This window comes from Hyperolius riggenbachi, chromosome 11 (genome assembly GCF_040937935.1).
Source record: "Hyperolius riggenbachi isolate aHypRig1 chromosome 11, aHypRig1.pri, whole genome shotgun sequence".
Classification (NCBI taxonomy): Eukaryota; Metazoa; Chordata; class Amphibia; order Anura; family Hyperoliidae; genus Hyperolius; species Hyperolius riggenbachi.
The window spans coordinates 163,266,556-163,278,134 of record NC_090656.1 but is presented as its reverse complement, the minus strand read 5'-3'; the positions used below and the strand labels follow the sequence as shown (position 1 = coordinate 163,278,134).

The 11,579-nt window shown below is 43.9% G+C and overlaps 1 long non-coding RNA gene across 1 annotated transcript; it reads right to left on the bottom strand.

Annotated features, from left to right (window-relative positions):
* Positions 1 to 606: 606 nt before the first annotated feature.
* Positions 607 to 6,642, bottom strand: LOC137537703 (uncharacterized). The gene is made up of 2 exons (XR_011024660.1): positions 4,926 to 6,642; positions 607 to 2,921 (listed from the first exon to the last, which is right to left on the bottom strand). It is a non-coding gene; the product is annotated as an uncharacterized lncRNA (long non-coding RNA).
* Positions 6,643 to 11,579: the final 4,937 nt, after the last annotated feature.

The following is an 11,579-nucleotide window of genomic DNA, read 5'->3' as shown; positions in this document are numbered from 1 at the left end:
ACAGTGGTCTGGCTAATAATGTTGGCTGTAATCCATATTTTAAATTCACTTGCCATTTGATTCAAGAGGCTGATTTTGTTTGGGTCAATCAAATAAATGTCAAATTCAAACACTATTAAAGTCAATGGTGGGAAAATGTGGGTTATTATTCTGGACTGTGTAGATCTTGTACAGCCTCTAAATACATTAAACTATGGTCCGGTGTTAGTTGAGGAGCAAAATGCAGACATCAAACCAACAAGCATTGATTCCGGTAATACCTTTAATGACTAACTGTACAATGAAATCCGCATACAGAGGCTGGGTCTGCCTATACTGCCCAGCCTCTGTTGCTATCCAGATCCCCCCTAAGCGCCCCCTGTGCTCTGCGATCACCTATAAATGTGTTTACCTCTGTATTGTCAGTCTCAGCGCTCCCCCCGCCTCCAGAATAGCTCCGGTCCCCGCCCGCGTCCCTTCCCTCCAATCAGCGGGGAGGGAAGGGACGCGGGCGGGGACTGGAGATATGCAAGAGGTGGGGGGTGTATTGCTATGTTTTTGGCGTTGCTAAGGCCTCACACTCGACTCACACTAGCACACAGACTAGGTAAATACATAGCTTACAACTTCACACTGTATTAGGATATTTATTCAATTATTTACATTATTTACAGGTATAGCAGTGAATCATGGATAAGTAATAGAGTAAAGAATCAATACATTACCGGATATTGCATCATCACTCCGTATCGGGGGACCAGCGATCGTCAGGAGGCAGCGCATACACAACATCACACAACTCGTCAGTAGTGGAGAGTCCCATCAGAGCAAGGGAAATCTCTCTTTCTTATACTCATAGCTCCACCCATTTTCCCTATTGCATCCTGGGGATGCTCAGGCATGAGCCTTGCTATGATTGGATGACTTATAGTCAATATTCTCATGAACAGGACTAGTTCTGGTTAAGTCCCGTGTGAACGTGCAATTCCTGAAACAGTTAATTCAGGGTTACGCGCTTATTGCAACACAATGTTATATAACCATATCACGTGCCACGCATGCTCAGTACTTGTTGTGACTGGGTGGGTTCGTCCTTCAGCCTATCCACAACGTGGAAGTATGATTCATCCCTCGTGATAACCGCGTGAACACAGCGCACAGCCGTATGTTTTTATAACTTGCAGTAACCTTTTGTTCTTCTGTCAATGGTTTTCTTATGGAGAATGGTGCATCACTACTAAAAGATCAAAATATGTCCTATCTGCCTACAGACTAGCTTGCTAATGTGTTTCTTACCTAACAGCCAGTCATTCACACAGACTCTTCAGACTTGTATCACATTCGGTCCTTAGTGATGACCATTAACATATGAAACCATGACAACTTTTTCCCTCTTACAACAGATCCCATATGCCACATACCAGTTCCATCTGGATAGGATAACTATAACAATCATTACAATCAAAAAATAGGATGAACTATACACTTCATCATTGTTTCTGCTGATGGCGAATAACCCATAAATACATCCCACCAATGGTGAGAGGTGGCATCTGCTATAGCAGAGCCCACTTTAACAATTTTGTTTGCAATCACGGCAGTACTGAGCTGGTGTACGATTATACTTCTATTCAACTTTTTAATAGCACTTTTTCACTTCCGTTAGATTTTTCAACAATCCGCTTTAGTTTAGTCAGGTTTAGATCCCAATTGGGAACTTCCAAACCTTGGCCTTGCCAGGAAACCTTTGTAGTTAACGCTATATCAGGCATCAACATAAAAGTTTCATTTTCCCATTGGAATACAGTGATATTGTGTATACATCCTGCAAAAGGCACCCTCATTTTAGGGACCACCTGACGATCTGTCACTACACATACCACTTGAGGTGTTATTTCCACCATCCAGCGGTATGTTATAGGCATTATGGTCCGCCCACATTTGTTTACAGTGTTCTGTAACAAACAAGGTTCATATGCAGTAGACTGTAACTTACATATTTTACTGTTTAAAGTATTATCACAAAAAGTCAAATCATCTGTTCTGTTGCTGTCATCAATAACCTGTCCATAAAACGTAGGTACCCAGAAGTGCTGATCACCTTCTGGCCCAATTAATAATGGCAAAATAACATTCTTACACATTATACTACTTTTAGTAACATTGTAAAGTGTCAATTGTCCCATGCAAAATGTATCATTGCACATCACTTTAGGTGCTTTGATATCTATCCAGTGATCAGTTCTTATCATGGAACTGAACACGGTCCTCCAAACCTCCTCATTTCCAGTCAACAACATAGTTTGAAATAACCCTTTCTGTTGTTGCTGTTGTAAGGTTTGCATGGAACAGATAGTCCAGTTTACAATTCTAGTTATATCAACATCTGTTTCATACATAACAGAGGCACTTGCGTTAATTAAGTCAAGCAAATCATCATCTATTTTTACTTCCAGCTTTATGCAATCTATTTGCTAATGTTTCAATATCAAAACTATTAAGAGTCAATGTCCCATATCCTCCTAACAAAGAGTCATACCACTCTCTCCGTATTTAGTGTGGTTTAGAACAGTTTATGGCAGCTGGAAACGCGCATGAATCACAGTCTTTTAGGCATGTTGCCCCACCTTTGCACAAGTGGAAGGTAGTCTCTTTATATGCCCAGGGTCCACTTTCGCATCCATCATATCCACAAATATCAAAGCAGGCCCCACCGAGACATGTTCCATTGAAAGTAGCATTGAGAATGTCACATGCTTGCCTAGCATTACAGGTAAAGTTTCTCTGTAGACAACCCTTGGTTTTATTTCCCCACACGAAAGTCACCGTGGATCCCCTGTATCGGTTACTCGAATACCTAAAGTCCATGCATTAACGCCACAGCTTTCCAACCACACGATACCAAGGATTCCAAGGACAATGCCATAGACATGGATATCAATCTGCAAAAAACCCAAACAAGTGTGACTTATTCTTGCAAATAACATTTTTCCTGTTCTGGCCTCATTACCAGCAGAGTTCGGTCCTTGCCTACTGCAATCACATCTGCTGGAGGAGGCGGTCCTTGGGGATTCTGACCCACATTTTAGCTCCAACATTTACTGTATTAGTAGAACCAAAATATTCATCACCCTTTACTGATGGGCTTCCCTCTCTACAAATAAAGGAATTAGGGTCCCTTTACACTTAATCAGCTGCTGTTAACTGTAATCAAAATAACAACTGATGTACAGTCCAGCGTCCGTGTCCCCCTATGGCCTCTTTCACACTATACACTGAAAAAACATTGAAGTCTATTCACAATGCATCGCCATTGGGAAAAAAACAACAAAAAACAAGAAAAAACAAACAACAAAATTGTATGCATACTAATGCATACCAACGCATTAAGTGTAAAAGGGCCCTCAGGAGAACCTGGGCTATACAACTCTTTGGCCTGTGTATACACAGTGTCCTCCCCTAAAAACTTTAACCCATCCTCTCTCCTTTTCCAATAATTAACTCACTATTTCCCAGGTTAATCATGATCACTTTAATTTATTCTTGATAGTCGGAGTCAATTACTCCTCCTATCCCTATAGCTCCTTTCTGAGCAAAACTGGATTGGGTAGCTATTTGCCCATAATGTTAGTCAGGTATTTTACATCCTATACCTGTGGGAATGGTTGTAACCTGCGAGGGGTTAATGATAACAACTTCTAAAGCATGCAAATCCAACCCAGCTGACACAGGTGTTCCCCTATATGGAGCTACCGCATCCTTATGCATTTTCCAATAAGGAATCGTTTCTACTTTAACCACCCCACCAGCTAGTTTCTGGTGTAAACAAAAATCTGTCATCTTCACAGTTTGTTTGTATTATTTTAAACTACAATATGCATACATTCTAGCATCTTTAACAGAGGTATTCTTGAACATATAATACACTCTATATCAGTAAGGTCTCAAAGCAAACTTCATACAATTCATTAGAAACAACTCAATTCACACTTCAGCATCAACACATTCTGCCACTTCATGCCATTCAGCTAGTCAGTACAACATTTAACCCTAGAGAAACCAGGCATTTCTCTGCAAGACAAACAAATCTCATTTAGTAACTAATGACCTTAGCCCGTTAAAAAAAAAACAAGCTAGGCCTTTCGCTGCGCATGCATGTGCCCGCTGTGCACATGCACCCGCCACGCGCGTGCCCTCATACACCGTTGCGCACATGCTGGCCGCCTCTGGCCCTATCCTCCCTCAACTTTTCCCCTGTGTCTCTGCGCCCCTCCCTGCACATGTGCAGTGCAAAAAAAAAAAAAAAAAAAACTCAATATTTTCATGCTACATTGCCATAATAGACTTCACAGTTCTATTTCTTTCACACAGTCTCATCTAATCTAGCTTTCAGCTCAACAGGTAAACAATTTCACTCCTGCACAATTATAGCTAGAAACCAGGGGAAAAGTTTTGCTGGCACAGATGTCACCGTGACATCATAATCACATTTAACCCTGTAACCAAAAAAAAAAAAAAAATGAGCATTTGCAGGGATTTGGAAGTTCTAGCAAAACCCAGCACAACACACAACGCACACAAGAAAGTTGCTTTACTATTTCTCACCTCTTTAACCATTTATTTTATCAAACAAGATGCATGTCCCATGAAGTAAGAGTTAAAGGTCAATATTTTTTTTACAACATGTACTCCTGAATGAAAAAAAAAAAATAATGCTTGCCAAGCGCCCCCAGCTGAGGAGAGCAGCATCTCAAACACTCACTGGCTCGCACACATTCCCTAGGAGCACTCACCGCCCGTGCACAAATGCATTTTAAAAAAAAAAAAACATTCCTCTATGCATTCAATTAAACAAAAAACAGACATATGAATACACGATTAATCAGGACTCGCTATAACGGATTCACCATATAAAACATTCACTAGAAACAACAATGTTAACCCACCTGTCTTGTCCAGATTATATTACCATTTCAACTCTGCCAGTGCAGTCAGATACTGTCACTTTAAGGAATTTGCTTTACAATTTTAAACACAGCACTCCAAGATTATACTCCGAAATCTACCAACAAAGACACAGACTGTATTAAAAACCGTAGTAGTAAAAGCTGAGATTCACTGTCAGGTTACTCTCTGCCCCTTTTTCCCATCCATATTTTATCATTAAAAATATGGGGTTTTCCTTAAGAGGGACAAAACCAGCAGTAACAACCTAAAGAAAGTTCCCAGCTATTCCTAATCTTTTCAAATGGAACAAAATACATTTGTGCTAAACACTTCCAATTCCAGTTCAATGCACATTGTCCTATTTCTTGTGCAATGATCAGTGGCAGAGTTTGGCTTCCTTTTATTTACAGAAGCTCCCTGCTCCACTGATAACAATCCAAAATGTGTCATCACAGGAGCCTCTTCCCCAGCTACTTCCTCCAGCACATTTATTTTACCAGCTGCAGATTCTGTTACATGTTGGTATTTATCTGCAGCTGCCTGTGATGACACTTGTGCAACTATCACTCTGTCATCCTACTCTAGTTCCTTTTTCTAACAGGACTACCCTTTTTCCAACAGGAATACCCTCAGGTAAAGTAACAACATTGAGGGATTCTGATTCTTTCAACTTACACAATCTTTGTTGAAGCTTTCTATAAGCTGTCAACAACATCCCACTATGCCGCCCGGGAGCGACATCATGCCCCGCCTTAACAGGGCCCCCCTCTAGAGTCTTATCTACATCTAGAGAGAGCAACAACATCACCCGCTTCAACGGGGAACCCCCCCTAGAGTCTTATCTACATCTAGAGAGAGCAACAACATCACCCGCTTTAACGGGGAACCCCCCCCCTAGAGTCTTATCTACATCTAGAGAGAGCAACATCACCCGCTTTAACGGGGAACCACTATATTCCAGCATCAGGCAGCGTCCCTCAACCTCAAGTTGAGCCTGTTCCGCCTTTTCTTGATCCTGGAACGCCTTCTGCAATCGCTTGTGCACACCACGATATGCAGAGGCCAACACCCAGCTAATTCTAGCTGGGGTAACTGCATCACCTACCTTGGTAGGGAGTTTCTCAAGTACTTGAACTAAATCAACCGGTTCTGATTCTTTCAACTGCTTATCCCACAATTCTACCAACCCATGGCTAGCTAATTCTACTGCTATAATATTATACGGAGACTCGGTCCAGCCGGGGATCTCCGCAGGTTCTTTTAGGCATTTGGCCTTTTTCTTAAACATATTGCCTTACTTTTGGCACACTGCCAACTGGGCGTGGCTTTGACCAGAGGTGCCCCTCAATTTCTAGACACCAATGGTCAAACTTCCCACAGATAAATTTTGCTTAGTTCAAAAGATATCTTGACTTGAAACTAAGTGGGAGGAGCTATCGACTCCAAACTTTTCCCACACCTGTAATCTGTCCTAAGATATATATATATCAAGTATCAAGTCAATATACCATACAGGGGCAATTTTACAAAGATTTAGATTACTTGCCCCACTAACTGGCAAAATGCCAAATTTTGCAAAATTACACCCAGAGACCCACAGAATCATAGGCAATATATTTCAGAGGTCAAAAGTCATCCTCGTCGCCATTTATGTATTGCTATGTTTTTGGCGTTGCTAAGGCCTCACACTCGACTCACACTAGCACACAGACTAGGTAAATACATAGCTTACAACTTCACACTGTATTAGGATATTTATTCAATTATTTACATTATTTACAGGTATAGCAGTGAATCATGGATAAGTAATAGAGTAAAGAATCAATACATTACCGGATATTGCATCATCACTCCGTATCGGGGGACCAGCGATCGTCAGGAGGCAGCGCATACACAACATCACACAACTCGTCAGTAGTGGAGAGTCCCATCAGAGCAAGGGAAATCTCTCTTTCTTATACTCATAGCTCCACCCATTTTCCCTATTGCATCCTGGGGATGCTCAGGCATGAGCCTTGCTATGATTGGATGACTTATAGTCAATATTCTCATGAACAGGACTAGTTCTGGTTAAGTCCCGTGTGAACGTGCAATTCCTGAAACAGTTAATTCAGGGTTACGCGCTTATTGCAACACAATGTTATATAACCATATCACGTGCCACGCATGCTCAGTACTTGTTGTGACTAGAGTTGGGCCGAACCTCCGATTTTCGGTTCGCGAACCCTGTTCGCGAACCTCCGCGAAAGGTTCGGTTCGCGAAAAAGTTCGCGAACCGCAATAGACTTCAATGGGGAGGCGAACTTTCAAAGTTTTAAAAAATTCTATACACTGCAAAAATGATAGAAAACATGTTTCAAAAGCTCTAATGCCTGGAGTCACACCTAATTGAGTGAAATACACTTCACTGCTCGAGGACCCACCCTCCCTCCCTCCTCCAAGCAAGGTCCTTTATACCATTTGCCTACCTACACTAATTAGTTATGGAACAGCTGCTACACACTCTGCTAGGGAGTTTTTACTCTCCCTCCTCCCACCTCCCACCTCCCTCCTCCCTCCAACCCTTCAACCTATTCCCTCCTCCCTCCGGGAGGAGGGTGTCTTCTGGCAGGGAATTATACTTTTTTAAAAGCCAGTATATATCATACCATAGCTGGGAATCGAACCCAGATCACACTGCATGGTGGACACGTCAGTGCATCACCCTAAGCACTGTACCACTACAGTAGTAAGTGAAGCTACCGTAAAATGTACCATTAATGCTCAATGCAATAGAACCATTAGGTTGCTTAAAGGAGAACTGTAGTGAGAGGTATATGGAGGCTGCCATATTGATTTCCTTTTAAGCTATACCAGTTGCCTGGCAGCCCTGCTGATCTATTTGGCTGCAGTAATAATAATAATTATAATCCAAACATTTGTATAGCGCTTTTCTCCTGTCAGACTCAAAGCGCTCAAGAGCTGCAGCCACAGGGACGCACTCAAGAGGCCACCCTGCAGTGTTAGGGAGTCTTGCTTTGAACTCCTTACTGAATAGGTACTTGACCTAGCCAGGATTCGAACCCTGGTCTCCCATGTCAAAGGCAGAACCCTTAACCAGTACACTATCCAGCCACTGTCGTGTGAATCCCACCAGAAACAAGCATGCAGCTAATCTTGTCAGATCTTACAAAAATGTCAAACACCAGATCTGCTGCATGCTTGTTCAGGGTCTAGGGCTAAAAGTATTGGAGGCAGAGGATCTGCAGGATAGCCAGGTAACTGGTATTGCTTAAAAGGAAATCAATATGGTAGCCTCCATATACCTTTCACTACAGTTCTCCTTTAAAGGGAACCTTAACTGAGAGTGATATGGCTGTTTCCTGTAAACAATACCAGTTGCCTGGCAGTCCAGCTGATCTTTGTGACTGCAATAGTGGCTGAATCACACCCTGAAACAAGCATGCAGCTAATCCAGTCTGACTTCAGTCAGAGCACCTGATCTGCATGCTTGTTCAGGGGCTGTGGCTAAAAGTATTAGAGACACAGGATCAGCAGGCGATTCAGGCAACTGGTATTATTTTAAAAGGAAAAATCCATATCCTTCTCCGTTTAGGTTCCCTTTAAGGATTTGTAGCATAAAAGCCAACTCACATTGGCTGGGATTCGAACCTGGGTCTCTCTGTATGGTGGACAAGCACACTATCCACTATACCAACTGAAGCTGGCCTGAAAATGCTGGCCTGAAAATGCTGGCCTGAAAATGCTGGCCTGAAAATGCTGGCCTGAAAATGCTGGCCTGAAATTGCTGGCCTGAAAACAAGCTGCATGCTTGTTTCAGGGTGTGATGCAGCTTGTTTTCAGGCCAGCAATTTCAGGCCAGCAATTTCAGGCCAGCAATTTCAGGCCAGCTTCAGTTGGTATAGTGGATAGTGTGCTTGTCCACCATACAGTGAGACCCAGATTCGAATCCCAGCCAATGTGAGTTGGCTTTTATGCTACAAATCCTTAAAGGGAACCTAAACGGAGAAGGATATGGATTTTTCCTTTTAAAATAATACCAGTTGCCTGAATCGCCTGCTGATCCTGTGTCTCTAATACTTTTAGCCACAGCCCCTGAACAAGCATGCAGATCAGGTGCTCTGACTGAAGTCAGACTGGATTAGCTGCATGCTTGTTTCAGGGTGTGATTCAGCCACTATTGCAGTCACAAAGATCAGCTGGACTGCCAGGCAACTGGTATTGTTTACAGGAAACAGCCATATCACTCTCAGTTAAGGTTCCCTTTAAAGGAGAACTGTAGTGAAAGGTATATGGAGGCTACCATATTGATTTCCTTTTAAGCAATACCAGTTACCTGGCTATCCTGCAGATCCTCTGCCTCCAATACTTTTAGCCCTAGACCCTGAACAAGCATGCAGCAGATCTGGTGTTTGACATTTTTGTAAGATCTGACAAGATTAGCTGCATGCTTGTTTCTGGTGGGATTCACACAACAGTGGCTGGATAGTGTACTGGTTAAGGGTTCTGCCTTTGACATGGGAGACCAGGGTTCGAATCCTGGCTAGGTCAAGTACCTATTCAGTAAGGAGTTCAAAGCAAGACTCCCTAACACTGCAGGGTGGCCTCTTGAGTGCGTCCCTGTGGCTGCAGCTCTTGAGCGCTTTGAGTCTGACAGGAGAAAAGCGCTATACAAATGTTTGGATTATAATTATTATTATTACTGCAGCCAAATAGATCAGCAGGGCTGCCAGGCAACTGAGTATAGCTTAAAAGGAAATCAATATGGCAGCCTCCATATACCTCTCACTACAGTTCTCCTTTAAGCAACCTAATGGTTCTATTGCATTGAGCATTAATGGTACATTTTACGGTAGCTTCACTTACTACTGTAGTGGTACAGTGCTTAGGGTGATGCACTGACGTGTCCCACCATGCAGTGTGATCTGGGTTCATTCCCACGTATGGTATGATATATACTGGCTTTTAAAAAAGTATAATTCCCTGCCAGAAGACACCCTCCTCCCGGAGGGAGGAGGGAATAGGTTGAAGGGTTGAAGGAGGAGGAGGAGGGAGGAGGGAGGAGGGAGGAGGGGAGGAGAGGAGGAGGGAGGAGGGGAGGAGGGAGGAGGGAGGAGGGAGGAGGGGAGAGGAGGGAGGAGGAGGGAGGAGGGAGGGAGGGAGGAGGGAGGAGGGAGGAGGAGGGAGGGAGGGAGGAAGGGGAGGAGGGAGGAGGGAGGAGGGAGGAGGGAGGAGGAGGAGGGAGGAGGGAGGAGGGAGGAGGGGAGGAGGGAGGTGGGAGGTGGAGATGGGGTGGAGGTGGGGAGGTGGGAGGTGGGAGGTGGGAGGTGGGAGGTGGGGAGGTGGGAGGTGGGAGGTGGGAGGTGGGAGGCCAATTAAAATCTCACTAGCAGAGAGTGGTAGCAGCTGTCCCATAACTAATTAGTGTAGGCAGACAACTGAGTCAAATGGTATAAAGGACCTAGCTGGGAGGGTGGGGCGGGTCCTCAAGCAGTGTGTTTGACCATAACATGTCTGCTGACAGTGAAATGGAAGGTAAAAATTTTGTTTTTTGATGCGAACTGGGCGAAGCGAACTTCCGCAAACGTTCGCCTGCGGGAGGCGAACGCGAACCACCGAAGTTCGCCAGGAACCGTTCCGCCGGCGAACCGTTCGGCCCAACTCTAGTTGTGACTGGGTGGGTTCGTCCTTCAGCCTATCCACAACGTGGAAGTATGATTCATTCCCTCGTGATAACCGCGTGAACACAGCGCACAGCCGTATGTTTTTATAACTTGCAGTAACCTTTTGTTCTTCTGTCAATGGTTTTCTTATGGAGAATGGTGCATCACTACTAAAAGATCAAAATATGTCCTATCTGCCTACAGACTAGCTTGCTAATGTGTTTCTTACCTAACAGCCAGTCATTCACACAGACTCTTCAGACTTGTATCACAGGGGGGGAGCCGAGACTGACAATACAGAGGTAAACACAGCCCGCTGTGACACGCTGTGATTTATGGGGGGATAGCAGAGCGCAGGGGGGCTTAGGGGGGATCTGTATAGCAACAGAGGCTGGGCAGTATAGGCAGACCCAGCCTCTGTATGCGGATTTCATTGTCAGTACCTCACCTCGTGTTCTCTTTAAAGCAAGGCATTTTGTCACCATGCATTGAAATACAAATATAATAGAAATGAGATAATCCTGAAAAGCAGTCCTACCAATGGGACCGGCAATGCTAACCCAGCACACAGGATGGAAGAGGAGGTACAGGAGAACAAGGCCACACTTTGTGACACAACCCTTGCATGAGGACAAAATGCATGCTTAAAGTGAACCTGAGGTGGGAGTGACATGGAGGCTGCCATATGTATTTCCTTTTAAGCAACACCAGTTGCCTGGATGTCCTGCAGATCCTCTGCCTCTAATACGTTCAGGCATAGACCCTGAACAAGCATGCAGCAGATGAGGTGTTTCTGACAATAATGTCCGACCTGGCAAGATTACCTGCATACTTCTTTCTGGTTTAATTCACACACACACTGCGTCCAAATAGATCATTATGGATGCCAGTTAACTGGTATAGTTTAAAAGGAAATACATATTGCAACCATCCATCTCATTCTCACCTCAGGTTCACTTTAAACCATGCATTTTGCCGCCATGCATTGAT